Source organism: Lissotriton helveticus, assembly GCF_964261635.1.
Source record: "Lissotriton helveticus chromosome 1_1 unlocalized genomic scaffold, aLisHel1.1 SUPER_1_unloc_55, whole genome shotgun sequence".
NCBI lineage: Eukaryota > Metazoa > Chordata > Amphibia > Caudata > Salamandridae > Lissotriton > Lissotriton helveticus.
Window position 1 is genome coordinate 1,304,018 of NW_027611698.1, and position 15,765 is coordinate 1,319,782.

Below are 15,765 nucleotides of genomic sequence, written 5' to 3' on the forward strand. Positions count from 1 at the left end.
TATTTTAAATGTCATTCATGTATTTCAATGTCGTGGTATGAAAATGGTGTTTCTTCAGTAATTATCGTGTTCATTGTGTATTGTATTGTGTCTAGACTCCAGCCCAGTCATGCCATTGTTTTCCAATTTGCGTCAGTTAAAAACTAGAAAAGGTCTGTTAGAAGAAGCAGTTCCTGTCCCGCCTAGGGACAGTCCAGGTCATTTTATGTATCAAAAGCATGGCATAAGTGCCATATTGTATCTAGATTTGTGGGTGGAGTACACCAAACAGTTAGAAGAGAAATATAGATGGCCCGTATCGGGTACATGGGATGCCGAGTGCATCATGCGAGTAGAAGAAGCATTATGGAAAAAGAAAGCCAGACAGTCACAGAAAGATGCCATCGAGTTATGGCGCAAAGAATCTCATAAAAGAACCGAAAAAGAAATCAGAAAGTCAGAATTAAGTAGAGAATCCTCAGAAAGAGCCCAAGAAAGGGAATTAATCGAAATAGGTGAACGAGTTAAAACCGAACAGTCAGACAGACAGAGGAATGCCCTTATTAAGGGTATGTATCCTCTTCTTGCCGAAGGCTTGCCAAAAGCAACCCCGGAGGCATCCAGTAATTTTCCGCCACCCTTAGTTCCGACCAAGCTACGTCACAAACCGACCGCAGCTGATATTTTTCTCTCGTCCTATTTGGACGACACAGTCCCAGAATATGCAAATCCTGTTCCGCCAGCTCCTGTAAATAATGTAAATCCTGCTCCTCCAGTCACCGGGGCACCTGTTACAGCACCTGTTACGGTACCCCCGGTCCAGCCTACATTACAAGTACCCGCTACACTGGTCACTCTGCCAGCACGAAGAGTATCAGTCGACGATTCCAGTTTAGGGGCCGCGGGAGGAGGTCCTCCGGGTACCCCGCCGCCACACAAACGTGTAACGTCAGTCGAGTTACATGAACGTGCGTTACAGCGCACGCCCAAACATCAGTCTGTTGCAGATATCAGACGAGCTCTTACCGAATGCCGTTATGATCCGGTCCCAGGTGATGATAATATGGTTTTATATTCATTGCGTGTAAGACGGGTGACCGAGTATTTGGACACCCTACCGAATATGAAAGAAGATCTAGACAGAATGTATCGTTTCATCCGTACAGGACAAGATCCAGAAAGTATTGGTGAAGTCATGTCTCACAGAAAATCTGAGATCCAGTTCATGCTATTAAAGTTTCTGATCAATTGTTTAATTAGGGAACAAGATTCCCCGACTAAAGATCCGACCGAAATGAAAATTCTGACAAAGTGGAGTGATAATATAGCCGAGGGTAAGCACAAGACACTCAATAGTATAGAGAGTATGTACAAGAAAATTCGTAAAGAAATAATAAGGTTACACGAACAACGCAAAGAAGCTCTAGGAAGCGAGAAAGAAAATGACTCTTCTGCTGAAGAGGTAGACGACGAGAATCCCGCCAGAATAGCGTATGTAGGTAAATCTAGATTTCCAGACCGACATTTACGCCTAGAACACAAGAAAACTGTTCCTCTTCCAGCACCAGAACAAGGTTCTCTAGAACAAGTATTTCAAGCTACCGATCACATTCTGAAATCACGAATCGGTTATAGTGAGTTAAGTACCATGCATGAACAAGAACTAGCCCGATCAGCAGTCCGATGGATTACTGATTCTACCACTTTTCCAGACGAAATAGTGGCACAAATGTTTCTGAAACTGCCCCCAGCCGAGCAGCGACTGGTGGGTATGTATATGATCCAACACCTCATTACATTGTATGAGGGTCAACATTCTGATCCAGGTCCGTTACATGATGTCCTGAACGAGTTACTCCAGTATAGATGGAAAGGTTTAGGCACCGATTTAATTAGTGTCATTCTAGAACAGCGCCACAAATATAGAACGTTCCTAAATCCGCATTTTGTTCATGTCTCACCTCCAGAAAGTAAACCGTTTTATATAGATAGACAGCATCCGTTACGAGAAGTACACCCAGTTAGGACAGCGGGTGGTGAGATGCAACGAGTATTTGTTTACACCCCAGTTACAAAGATGGAACTCTTAGAGATGAAGAAATTAATTCCCTGTCACGACAAAGATCCAGCAGGGTTCCACCGTGAATTAAAAGACATGCTCCGTATGGGAGAATACACGTATCCAGATATAATTAAAATGTTAAAAGTCCTGTTGCCTGCGGGCATATACGAAAAACTCAAGGAAAAGGATTGGGAGGTGGGAGAGAAAAAGATTGATTGGACAGCTCTAGAAGCTGAAGATAAGATACGAGTACCAGGTACCGGTCTTGGAGACAAATGTAAAGAATTACCTGAACTGTTAATACAAGTTTTGCCTAGATTATTAGCCACTAAAAAGGAAGACTGGGATGCAATCTCAGCCTGTAAACAGAAACAAGACGAAGATACTAGTGATTTCTATTCTAGATTCGAGAAATGTTTTAGCATAAACAGTGGTTTGAAGACGAGTAGCGAGTCATACCCTCATCTTTTTGTTACTAAATTAGTCGAGAATTCAAGCCCACAAGTTAAAAATAGAGTTTTGAAAGTCGAGAGTACCTGGCAAGCTAATACTCCGTCCCAAATGCTCCAGATGCTCCAGTATCACCAGAATAGAATCAGGGAAGAGCAAGAACACGAAAGGAAACGTATGAAAGACACGAAAATGAAAGTACTAGTTGCACAATCTGTTCCACAAGACAGTCAGAAGAGGGGTCCGAATCAAGCCAGTCATCCTGCAGTTCCCGTTAAAGGGACATGCAATTATTGTAAACAGCTAGGTCATTTTATAAACGAGTGTGCAGTTCTGAAACACAACATAGCCACTGGTAAGACTAAAGAAAGACCACGTCCACCTAGACAAGAACAGGTTTCACAGACTTCTCAGCCACAGAATGCACAACAGACAGTTACAGCACCGCAGCCTATCGCTGCAACACAGCATGTTACACAGCAGATGTACCAGTATGCACAGTCCGAGTATCCAGAGTATCAAGCGTATTCATGAAACAGCCTAGAGAGGGAGGTAGGCTTGCCTCTCATCGAGATTCCTGTAGATCAAGAAGGTCCCTATGTTCACAGTCAAGTATTAGGGAAAGACAGAAAGTTTTTGATTGATACAGGGGCAAGTAGGACGACTATTAGTCATGACGAGGTTCCAGGGGCTCCGCTCTCAGGCTCTAGAAATGTTTCCCTTGGATTTTCAGGAAAGCCTATTGTAAACGAGATATCAAAGCCAGTTACTTTAGAAGTTGGACCATTGTCCCGAACTACTGATCTATTGCTTACGAAATCATGTCCAGAAAATTTGTTGGAAATTAAGACACTGGAAGAATTAGGTGCAGTTATTTGCTGTTCCCCAGAGGGAATACGTTTGTTTTTACGTGACTTCAAGGGTCACTATGTTTTACGAGATTTTGATCCGAGATTGTCTAATGTTCCGCAGCATCTATGGGCACAAGGTCCAACTGATGTTGGTTTTATGCAAATCACACCCCATCGTGTGACTCTCAAGCAAGGTGTAGTGTTACCACGAATCAGACGGTACAGATTGCCACCTGAGGCTGTAGCAGCCTTATCCAAAATTATTGACGAGCTCATTGCTCAAGGAGTGGTTGTAGAAACTGACTCCAATGTATGTAATTCTCCTATCATTCCAGTCATGAAACGTACTGATCCAAATGCACCCCCAGTATATCGATTAGTGATTGACCTTTGAGAACTTAATAAATGTATCATTCCCCAGTACCCAGTTGTTCCAGATATTTCTTCCCTATTGACAGCCATTGATTCTGAGGCTACATTTTTCACAGTCATAGACCTCAAAAACGCATTTTTCAGTGTCCCCATTCATCCAGACAGTCAGTTTCTTTTCGGATTTTGTTTAAATGGAAGGAGCTATAAATTCACACGAGCTCCTCAAGGTTTCACAGAAAGTCCTAGTATTTACAGTCAAGCACTTAAGAGACAACTGGACAACATTCACATGCCAACTGACACTGCCCTGCTCCAGTATGTCGATGATCTACTGATCACAGCCCGTTCTGAACGTGCCTGCGAGCGTGCGTCACTTACCGTTCTGTATTTCCTAGCCGAGATGGGGCACAAGGTGTCCCCTTCGAAGCTTCAATTCTGTGTCCAGCAAGTGATCTACTTAGGCCACTTACTGTCCAAGAGGGGTAGGCAGTTGACACCTGACCGTATCCAGTTAATAGCGAGTCTTCCTCAGCCCAAGACACAGAAGGAGGTACGTGCTTTTATCGGCCTCACTTCTTACTGCAGACAATGGATTCCTCAGTATGCATTTCTAGCCAAACCACTGATACAGTTAACGACACAGGAGGCAGCCGTATCGACTGTCCTCCCTTGGACCCAGGAACATACACTTAGTTTTAATGAGTTAAAGAAAGCTTTATGCCAAGCTCCTGTTCTAGCTACTCCGAACTACAGTAAGCCTTTTACACTTTTTGTCACAGAACGTAATGGTACAGCATTATCTGTTCTCACACAAGATCAAGCAGGACAATACAAGCCCTGTGCTTATTTTTCGAGCACACTAGATCCAGTAGCCCAGGCTCTGCCTGCGTGCCTCAAGTCAGTTGCAGCCACAGCACTAGCTATCAGACAAAGTGATTCCATAGTATTAGGACACTCCCTGACAGTACAAGTTCCACACTCCGTGGAAGTTCTTTTAAACCGAACCCAGACTCAGCACTTGACCATTGCACGTTTAACAGGTTATGAATTGACACTGTTCCAGCCACACATAGAAATCAGACGCTGCAACGTTCTAAATCCTGCTACACTGTTACCGTCAGTTACTTCAAATCCTGCCACACATGACTGTGTGGAAGTTGTTAACACTATGACAAAGCCAAGACAAGATCTGACAGATATTCCATTACCAGATCCCGACCTGACACTTTATGTGGATGGTTCATGTATGAGAACAAGTACAGGAGAACTAGTAGCCGCGTATGCAGTGACTACTGAGACTGAAGTTATAGAAACACACCGTATTGACACCCTGTCTGCTCAAGCAGCAGAGCTAGTCGCTCTGACACAAGCCTGCATACATGCCAAGAACCTGAAAGTTAATATCTACACAGATTCACGCTACGCATTCGGAGTTGTACACGACTTTGGAGTGCTCTGGCAGGAGAGAGGTTTTATGACTTCTCATGGAACCAAGATTCAGCATGGGTTCCTTATTCAAGCTCTGTTAGATGCAATACATTTACCGACATCTATCGCTATCATGAAATGCAAAGCACATACGAAAGTTACTGACATTATTTCTCAAGGTAATGATCTAGCAGATCGAACAGCCAAGCTTACAGCACAGACACCAGACATACCAGTCAACAAGACACCGACATCCACTCTAGAACCGACTACTTGTATGACAGTTAAGGACCCTACTCAAGATGTCATAGATATCCAGTCACATGCTACTCCCGAAGAAATCAAGAAATGGTCCGAACAAGGAGGGGTCCAGACAGATCAGGGATGGTTGACGAAGGGAAAGGCCACATGGTTTCTCCCCGACTCAATGGTTCAAGTCATTATTAATACCGCACATAGTCCTGCACACCTAGGAGAAAAAGCCATGATAGACAGTATCCAGAACATTTGGTTTAACAAGCATTTACGAGCTGCAGCCAAGCAGAAAGTCCGTACCTGTATGATATGTTGTCAATTCAATCCAGGTAAAAGTGTCCCGGTGGAACAAGGTGGATTCCAGCCTCCTGACCACCCTTTTGAAGTCCTCCAGATGGATTATATTCAGATGGAGCGATGTCGAGGTTTCAAGTATGTCCTTGTAGTTGTATGCGCTTTGTCCAGGTGGACAGAGGCATATCCAGTCCCAGATTATACAGCCGCGACCACTGCCAAGCAGCTGGTTCGTGAATTCTTCCCCCGTTATGGACTCCCTAGGGTCGTGTACTCAGATAACGGCCAGCCATTCTCATCCGAACTTATGAAGCATGTTTCCCTTTTGTTAGGGTACCAGTGGAAGTTCCATTGTGTACGCCATCCAGAAGCAGCCGGTCTCGTAGAGAGACATAATCAAACCTTGAAAATCCGTATTGCCAAAGTCTGTCAAGAAAAAGGTGTAGACTGGTTAGTTGCCCTGCCAGTCGCTCTGTTCTATATGCGCATGGTCGCACATTCCAGATCAGGTCTGTCCCCTTATGAGGTCGTATTCGGCCGCCCCCCGAACGTGTGGGGTACACCTAGACCCCGAAGTATTACAGATGTTTCCAGTAATATGCTGACAGATTACCTAGCTTCCTTGATGTCTGCCCTACACTCTTGTCGTTCACAGGTCGCCGCCGCATTTCCAGACAATACCGAGGTGAAACCGCATGAAATCGTTCCAGGAAGTCTAGTGCTTGTAAGCGAATTTCGATCGTTCAAGTCCGCTGGAGCCTCGCTGGAAGGAACCGAAGTTAGTCCTTTTGACCACCCGTACTGCCGTCAAGTTGGAAGGCAGGAAGGGGTGGGTGCACCTGTCGCATGTCAAGAAATTTCACGGACTCCGACTAAAAACTGTTTCCAAGAACATTTCCAAGGATTGTCAAGATTTTAAAGACTGCCAAGATACTATTATCAAGGACTGTCCCGCTATTGACTCTGATTCAAAGGATTCCCTGTTAGAGAAAACTCCACAGCAGGAGTATAAAAGTAAGCTCCGGTCTAGTAAATTAAGTCAACCAGTTTAATTGTCTAAGTCCCCCTGGGTGAAACGGTTAGACAGGTATCTGACATGTATGAGATAGACCCCCATAGTGAGAGAGTTAGTCAAAACTCTATCCGATGTATCGTTTTTCTAAGTTTTATATTGTTTTTGAGTTTAATGATTACCTGTACAAGTTATGCATTTCATTTATGTTTTCCAATTTCTCATGTAAATAAGTATTCTAATGCTACAGTAGAGCATACGTTTAGTGATCTGCCTCCTCACGAACTATCCTATCGTCTTGCTATGCGCAACAATACATTTATCCGTATGTTACACTATTCACACCAGACCAGCAATGCCACTAATTGTTGGGTGTGTGGTCGACTCCCCCCTTTCCAGACACCGAAGGGAGTTCTGCCACTGTTTCCTTATCCGTTTTCACATAATGGTTCATGTGGAGCCTGGTCCACGTTAACGTCATCCTCAACTGATATGTCCCTTCTGAACAGTACATGTTTTCCAGACAAGCAAGGTCTTCCCCATAGAACCGGGTTAGACCTAGAAAATGAAGTTTATAATTTGGGTAATTATTCTTCGAATTTTATGGTCCTGAATGTTCAGTCTGATACTACTCCAGACTTACCTGCTATTTCAGTACTACCAGTCAAAGGCGAATTATGTGTCCGAAATAATGGTTCCGCACATGTAGGACATAGTGATTGTACTACTATTGTCAAGTATAGTGACAGTGGGAAATCTATTTTCAAAGCTTCACGTCATTCTTATTTTGTTTGTGGTCAGACCGCATATGTTCGTCTGCCCCTCGATTGGGATGGAACCTGTTACATTGCCTTCCTACTGCCACCAGTTTTTCTAGCCGCATCTGATTATCATAGAAACACACATCTAGTACACATTAGACATAGAAGGGAGATCGAGTCCCCGATTGTCGATCAAACTGAAACTGCTCTAGAACAGTATACAGACTTCAATAGAGGTTTCTTCTTCTTTATAGGACCTATCCAGAATAGTAAGTTAATCCGTAGGTTAACCAGAACCCTTGAAGCAGTAGTGAATGAGACTACCTCTGCCCTAGGTAACTTAACCGAAGAGCAATCTGCTATGAGATTTGTCGTGCTCCAAAATCGTCTCGTTCTTGACGTCATACTGGCCGATAGAGGAGGAGCATGTAGAGTCATCGGATCTAGTTGCTGCATTTTCATTCCTAATAACGCGCCGTCTGTTTATTCAGCTATAACCAGACTTCATAAAATTGCCCATCAGTTACACCAGAATCCAGGCACCTGGACATGGTCCGGTTGGTTTTGGAGTATAATTTCTGCCTGGGGATGGAAAGTATTGTCATTTCTAGGTATTGCAGTAGCGATCATATTCAGTTGCTGCCTCTGTTTACAATGTGGCCCTGCGATTTGCGGCATTTGTGCTACCTCTTGTATTCCTAGTCCCAAGTCCCGTCCTAAGTCCCGTTCCAAGGCAATTCGAGACGAACAAATGATACTGTATGAAATGATAGATGGTATCATGAATATTGATGTTTCCTGATGGAAACGTAGTGACAAGGAGGGAATGTGGAAAAGTAAATTTTGCCATGTTCTGTGTCCCTACGTGTTCCCCATGTTATGTTGTATGTGCATGATTAATATGCATATGTATTCCCCATGATCGATTAAAGACGCAATTACAGTTGTGTCCATCTCTAGTATGCCAGTTTCCAGTTCTCGTGAAAGCTACGAGCATCAGGCCTATGTAAAGTTACGTTGCCACGTTTCTCAGTGTGCACGTTATTTCATTGAAAAGTCTCCGTTTCTAGGCCTCAAAAGGGCCCGGACACCAGATTCAGCTCCTGTCTCCTGAACCCTCGCTGAGGAGCGATACAGCCCCCACCTGTATCCCTGACCCTTCACTTACTTCCTGCCTCACAGTGCCCGGCTCGGCCTGGCTCTGCCTGCCAGTCTGCCAAGAGTATGTTATGATTCTAGTTATCAGTCCAGCTCTCCTTCTCTGCATTCCTAAGCTACTGAATCGCATCAATAGTTTCAGTCATCGTCTAGCCTTTACGTCTCCATGTAAGAGAAATACTGTATTTATGGTCATTTAATATTCCTCAACACACACTACATGTAGAATAATGCATGCACCAGTCTTAGAGTCTGTTAGCCTTTACCCTGATAACTTTTGGATTCTATCAACATGTTCTCTAAACATCAGATACTAGATAGTGTTTAGGTACATGTCGCTCTGACACTCCAGACTTTCGTCTCTCCTTCTAGCTCAGAAGTCATAGCCCCCAGTTTCTCCCTAGTAACACGTCATTGCCAGCTTGCGCGCACCACTAGGTTAGAGGTCCCGGCTCCTTAGGTAGCCCCCTCCATGTTTCCGCCCCATTTATGACATATTCCGTTACGTTTACATCACATGTCTATGTATACGCCCTGTTCACGCCTCTTGTTACACCTACTTTCTGCCTTATCTTTCGCGACTGCTACAGGCCCTGCCCACTGCTACGCCTATTGTATTGAATACCATGTATTTTGTTTAAGTATATATACTTGTGCACTGTTATGAAAAGTTACCATTCCTTTGTCCCTGCCCCGTGCAGCGCTGCCATCCTATTCCCGTGCAGGTTGTCCTGTTCCTGTCCTTTATGCTGTATTAAACCTGCAAACTCCAGCTACCTCGAATCTTGCCTCTTATTTATTGAGCTATCTGTTATTGTATATCCAGTCAAAAATAGAGGTATTATTTATTTATTTACCACACCTTCCCTGTCTTCACTCAGTGTCTTCGGCTGTGTTCTTGCTGCCCGGAGCACATTTCAGACATTCCTTCCTGTTTCTGAATTTCCGGCTCCAGATCCTCTCCCGGCACTGTTTCCGATTTCCTGCAAAGGAGAAAAGAAAAGAGAATCAACAAAGGGTTGCCAAGCAACACCTCGCTCTGAATGGTAAAGCGTCAGCATGCTTGAACACATACCTGTAAGAATTTAAACTTTATGAAAACTGTGGCAGACCTCTTGACCTTCTATAAATCAAGAGAACGTTTTGAAACTCTTCCTGAAACAATCCAAGGACTTTAAGGACATTGAGTAAGTGAAGAATGTTAAAGTAAAACAGACATTTGTGTAAATACCTTGAGTCTGATTAGAAGACTGAAAGGGAACAGAGAGCTTGTTTGTAATTATTATTTGTATATATTTAATGTGAAATTACGGAGCAAATATTGTAAAGGATATGTGATAATTTGAGCAATCACAGATTATTAGTGCACCTGTAGTGTTTTTTTGGTTTATTCTTTCTTTTAGTTTCAAGAATCCTTTTGAGAAATGGTTAAGGGAAATTCAGGTATACCCAATTAAGAGTTCCAAAGCAGATGTTTGACCTAAAGAAGTGATTTAGGGTGTTCAGATTAATCGGGTACATTTATCAGATTATACACGAGCTGAAAACTGAAGCCCAGTAACACTTTGCCTTTCTCGAGAGACATTCTACACGACTGAATTGTCAAGTCGGTCTACAAGAATCCAGTTTGTCTTCTCTTTTCTCTCGTCCCTATTTCCCCCTCCCCCGGGGTTCGATCAGGGCGGCAAGTGAATCCTATCCTTGCCTCTCTGGTGGAGTTCAGAGGGAGTTGGGTAATAGAAGCATCAAGGAAGGAACAAACCGGAGTACAGGTGGGTGAATTCATGACACCCTGGGCCCCGGGGACCACCACCTCCAAGGGGCTTTGTACTCTCCCTGTAAAAAAATAAATAAAACAAGGCCAGGCCCCGGGGGAGGTGGTCCCCGGGCCCAAAGAATGTTAAGAGAAGGCGGGGCAAACAGCCCCCTCCTAAAAAACAAAAAAGAAAACCGAAGCTGGATCTCACCGGAGGTCCCGCCCCCTCCCTGCACCACTTGAAAACACGCCTTCTGGCGCGTTTTGGGTTGGGGGATGAAGTCCCCTTGCATCTTATGGGTCCTTAGGGGCCAACTAGCCCACCAGGTACCTCCAGCAAGCCCCTCACAGTGGGATTGCTGAGAGGTGGTCCGAGGCCACGCCCTTTTTTACACCATTTTGCAAACGCGCCTCGTGGCGCATTGTTGATGGGGCAACGAGGTCCTGTTGTGTCCTGAGGTCCTGTTGTGCCCTGAGGCCCTCAGGACTAAAGTGAACTTCATCCCCTGAGCAGCAGTGCGCCAGGAGTCGCGTTTGCAGAATGGTGTAAAAAGGTGGCGTGGCTTTCAACACTCTCAGCAATCCAGCTGTATGGGGCTTACTGGAGGTAACAGGAGGGCTAGTTGGCCCTGAGGGACAGGGCACTGTCGCAATTAAAACTCACATGTGATCAATGGCAGTGGTCTGCATTTTCTGAGACTCTGGCTTTACTGCCTCACTGATGAGTGATCCTATTCACTTTCGGGTACTCACTGACTCCAATGTGCTCCTCAGCCCTTACCTCTACGCTCAAAGATATCAATTTATAATAGGATCTTCCAGTTAAGCCGTAGGCTAGTTAGTAAATTCTCTCTCTCTCAATCTATGCAGCCTCCATTTGTAACTGCTTCGACTGCCTACTCTTTGGAGTGCAGCACTTTGGCAATCAAAGTCTTGTATCGATCATGATTACTGGACTATTTATACTTCACAGATGTGCCTGCGATTACTCTGTGGCATACTTTTTCCCCAAAACAGCAGTCTACAGACAGCATTTCATTGTGAGAACTAGTTGGCACTGAAAGTCGATGTATCATTCTATTGTGAGATAATTTCAAACTGTTTATCCTGAATTTTTTTAATGGATCAATATTGCTGCTTTTTCTTTATTCCCACCACCTACAAGTGGTGTAATTGTTTTGATTTTCATTAGTAAATCCCGTACAAAAGACATTGCTACCTGCGCCTGGTTATAGTATTCATGAAAAGTACGTCAATTTGTGAGAAAAAAACCTTTAACATCACAAATTCCTTCAATGCAGCCTTTCTTCTCATTCCACTTTACTTTCTCTCCTTACATGTCTCTCACGAATGTGGTCCCTCTTCTATCCTTTTCAGCCTCTCATTCCCTCACTCTAGTGGTCCTTCATGCTCTTACTTTATCTCTTACTTTCTCTTTCTAGCTTCTCACTTTCTTTTTCCCGTATTATCTCACTGTTTTCTTTTAACTCTCTTCCTCTTTTTCAACAGCCTTTTTTTCTTTCAATCTTGTTTTTTTCTCACTCTTTTTCTTCTTGCTTTTACTTTTTGTCTCACTGTCTGTTGTATTTTCGCTCTCTTGATCTTGTTCTCTTCTAGCCCTGCTGCTCTTTTTATCCCTCTGTTCTTCTCTCATCCTCATCTTTGTCTCCTTTTATCTCTCTCTTTATTTTTGCCTTATTTGCTCTTCTTCTCAACCATTGTCTGCATCACCCTCTTTCTGTCCTCTTTTTCACTCTGTTCTCTGATACTTTTGGGTTTCCTCTTGCTCTCCCTTCTCATCTTTCTCACTCTCCACCCTACTTGCAGAGTGTGCACCTTTAAGCACTCTGAATAAGGGGGACATCATATCTGACAATCTCTGGCTGATATCCATCATCTCAACATCTAAATGCAAACCTTTGACTTTTTCACTCTATTCTATAATTCCCTTGATTTTGCGGTCACTTTCATGTTAATTTGTTTCTCTTTTGCTCTGGTTCTTACCCTATTTCATTCTCTCATGCTATTTCTCACTTAGTTTTAACATTCTCTTAGTCTATCTTTCTATCTCTTTTGCTATTTTGGTCACACATAAGACTACCAGATTTTGAAAACAACAAAAAAACTGTATATTTTAAAAAATCTAAAAGAAGGACGACTATTTTACATCAACTGAGGGGTATGGGGTGACAGTGCGTATGAACATTGAAACACCAAGGAAATAAATAAATTGCCATTTCAAACACCGTTTAATACCTGCTAATTAAATTGCTTTCTGATCACAGAAACTAGCCAGTCCTCCAATGGAATACATAAAAATGTGCCTCTTTCAGCTAGCCCTCTATGAAAACAGGGACACAAGACAAATTTCTTGAAATTTGAAAAACTGGGGTTGTCCTGGTAAATCCGGGGCACCTGGTCACCCTAATCACACATGCACTTCATAACCTTTGTTTCTCCTTTGCTGTTTCTCGTTCTGTTTTTCTACAACATTCACTCTTTTTTATATCCCCATTTTCTCTCTTGCTTTGTTTTCTTATATATATTCTCTGCATAGCAGGTTTCAAAGAGGCCCTTACGGATTGCAGAGTTGAAAGGGTCTTATCTAATGTATGGTTCATATGAGGGCAGATGGAGTCACATGAGGGCACATAAATGTAAACAGCCCAGTGCAACCAAAGTACAAAATGCTCCTAGGACAGAGAACATAGGCACATCTATTATTAGTGCAGCAGGCACAGGGGCACCAGGGCTGAAGAAGAGGTAAGAGCCGGGGGCGTGGCCAAGCCAGAGACCAAGATGGTCGCTCGGCTTTGAAGCTCCGCCAGCAGTCGTTGCAACAACGTGATGCCCCGCTATCCAGCGAGGCTACCGGGCAGGGAAAAGACGCCATAATGCAGTGGAAGGGATCCTGATTAAAAGTCTCCCTGCGGTGCTGCGAGAAAACCACCGGAACGGCAGAAGTCGGCGACTCCAGGCGGACGGACGACTTTCAAGATGGCGGCATCGACTATATGAGGAGACTCCGGGTGCGGCAGCGGAGGGACTGAGCCAGCAGCTGGGTGCTGCGAGTCACCGGGCCACGGTTGAGCGGCCACAATCTGGGCAAAGCGGCGCTCGGTACTGGCGGGAGGTCCGTTTGACCTTCGGCGGTCTGAGCGCGGCACTCTTATGTCTGCGCTGATCGTAGGGGCACACAGGGCTCCCCCGTCGACACCTGGTACAGCATTTCCAAAGCACCCTTGGGGATCTCCTCCCCGCATATGCACTCGCTCGGCCGCGGCCTGCGCGGTTTTAAAGCATACATGCCGGTGTATTGCGGGATTTGGCAGTACGTTAGCCCGCCTGGAAAAGGACCGAGGGCCGTTAGACTCGGAACAACGCCAGGCGACAGGTCCTGAATTAGACAAGCAACGGTTGTCCCTGCTCACAGAATTCAAAGATACCGCTGGAGAAATACTACAACGCCCGGAAATACGGCGAAGGCAAGCGGCTGGGACGAGTCCTAGCACAGATGATTAGACCTCCCTATTGTAAGGCATACATCCCCGAGTTGAGAACTTCGTCGGGACAGCAGATCACTGACCCACTGGATATCCAGGGGGAATTTATGTCCTATTTTAAAACATTATACACCACTAGATTGGGTTGAGACAGGGCGGAGCAGGAGAGTTATTTGTCTGAGTTCGCTTTAGTGTATCTCGAAAAGTTTATGCAGGACTTCCTCGCTGAGCCTATCTCCGAGGAGAGCATGTTCCTCTGCCCCAGGGCTCAGCAGTTTCACAGCGGATTTTTATAAGGCCTGTTGGACAGGCCTCGTAGCCGGGCCGTCCCCCCTCCGCACAACAGGGCCCGGACCCCAGCTCTCCCTGAATCCCCAGCAAGAGCCACCCTGGCAACCCCCCCGAGGTAATCCACAACCCGTCCACAACGGGACCCCAGCTCCTGAACCCTCCCGTACAGGCTGGCCCTGGTCCCCGTCAGCACCATGGCCCCGACCCGGCAGCCATCTTTGGACACTACAACACGAGGCCACGTGGCCTCGACCAGACCCCAACCCTGGGCCTGGCCAGGCCCCGACATCGAGGCACCAACCTCCACACAGGAGGTAAAGAGACCACTTGGCAGATCAATGAAAGAAGAAGGCGTCAACGGCTCTCCTCCGCCAGGTGTCGATCACCCCCGGCTTCCAGGGGCGCTGGCTCCAACCCCCTGCTGGGTGTCGGGACTCCCTCATTCCGGACCTCCCGACCTCCAGGCGCGAGGGTCCGGACATCAAAGGGAACCAGACCTATAACTGGGGCGGTCCCGGACCAGGAGGGCAGTTGTATCCTGGAGTCGAGAGACCCCGAGAAGAACTCATCCTTGGCAGACTGCTGGCGCTGCCACAGCCCGGCCCTGGGAACCCTTCGTCTTGGCCTGCTGGCGCTGCCGCGGCCCTCTGCAACTTGACCCATCCTCTTGGCCTGCTGGCGCTGCCGCGGCCCTCTGCAACGTGAACCCTCATCTTGGCCTGCTGGCGCTGCCCCGGCCCTCTGCAACGTGAACCATCATCTTGGCCTGCTGGCACTGCCGCGGCCCTCTGCACCGTGAACCATCATCTTGGCCTGCTGGTGCTGCCGCGGCCCTCTGCAACGTGAACCATCATCTTGGCCTGCTGGCGCTGCCGCGGCCCTCTGCTACGTGAACCATCATCTTAGCCTGCTGGCGCTGCCGCGGCCCCCTTCGTTGTCGACCTTCCTCCTAGCCAGCTGGCGCTGCCGCGGCCCGACCTTGCAGACTCCTAAGCTCGAGGATTGTGAGCTTCCCTCCTGCCACCTCCTGTACCGATCCGGTACCAAGACTGTCCCGCTACCCCCTTTTCCCTACAGAGACTAGAATTGAGAGGACCCCCGAGTCCTGAATCTCCTGTACCGCTGATAACCTTGCCGCAAGAACCCTATATAAAGAGTGTTGATCTCATCCTTGTGTGGTGTCTATCTGTGGGGAGGGAAGTGACTTGTCTGTACGATCGCCGGAGACGGCCGTCCTCGGAGGCCTCTCCCCCAGTTCGGCCGACCCTCCGGGTCCCCGTCTAACATTGGTGGCCAGCGGCGCGATCCGAACCTACGCATAATCGTACAGAGGGTCACTCGCCCCACGACACACAACCACCTTGACAACAAAAGAGAGCGGAACAACGGAAAAATTCCAGATGGAAAAGCTAGAAGAATACAACCACAGAGAACTGAAACAATTTTGCATAGAATTAGGCATTTCAACCACAGGACTGAGCCCGAAAGAGGACTTCAAACGAGCCCTGGAATCTTGGGCGGAGACAGGTACGACCGTACCCCAAATACGAAGCCACGAGACACCCGAAACAAGCCCCGCGCCGACGGAAGAAA

General features: G+C 46.2%; 1 protein-coding gene across 1 annotated transcript in view; it reads right to left on the reverse strand.

Annotated features, from left to right (window-relative positions):
• LOC144806244 (uncharacterized) overlaps positions 1 to 15,765 on the reverse strand; it is a 196,619-nt gene that overhangs the window by 161,023 nt on the left and 19,831 nt on the right. Inside the window, exon 3 of the mRNA XM_078672641.1 lies at positions 9,485 to 9,605. The gene's annotated coding sequence lies outside the window, so the exon portion shown is untranslated. The remainder of the gene's footprint in view (positions 1 to 9,484; positions 9,606 to 15,765) is intronic.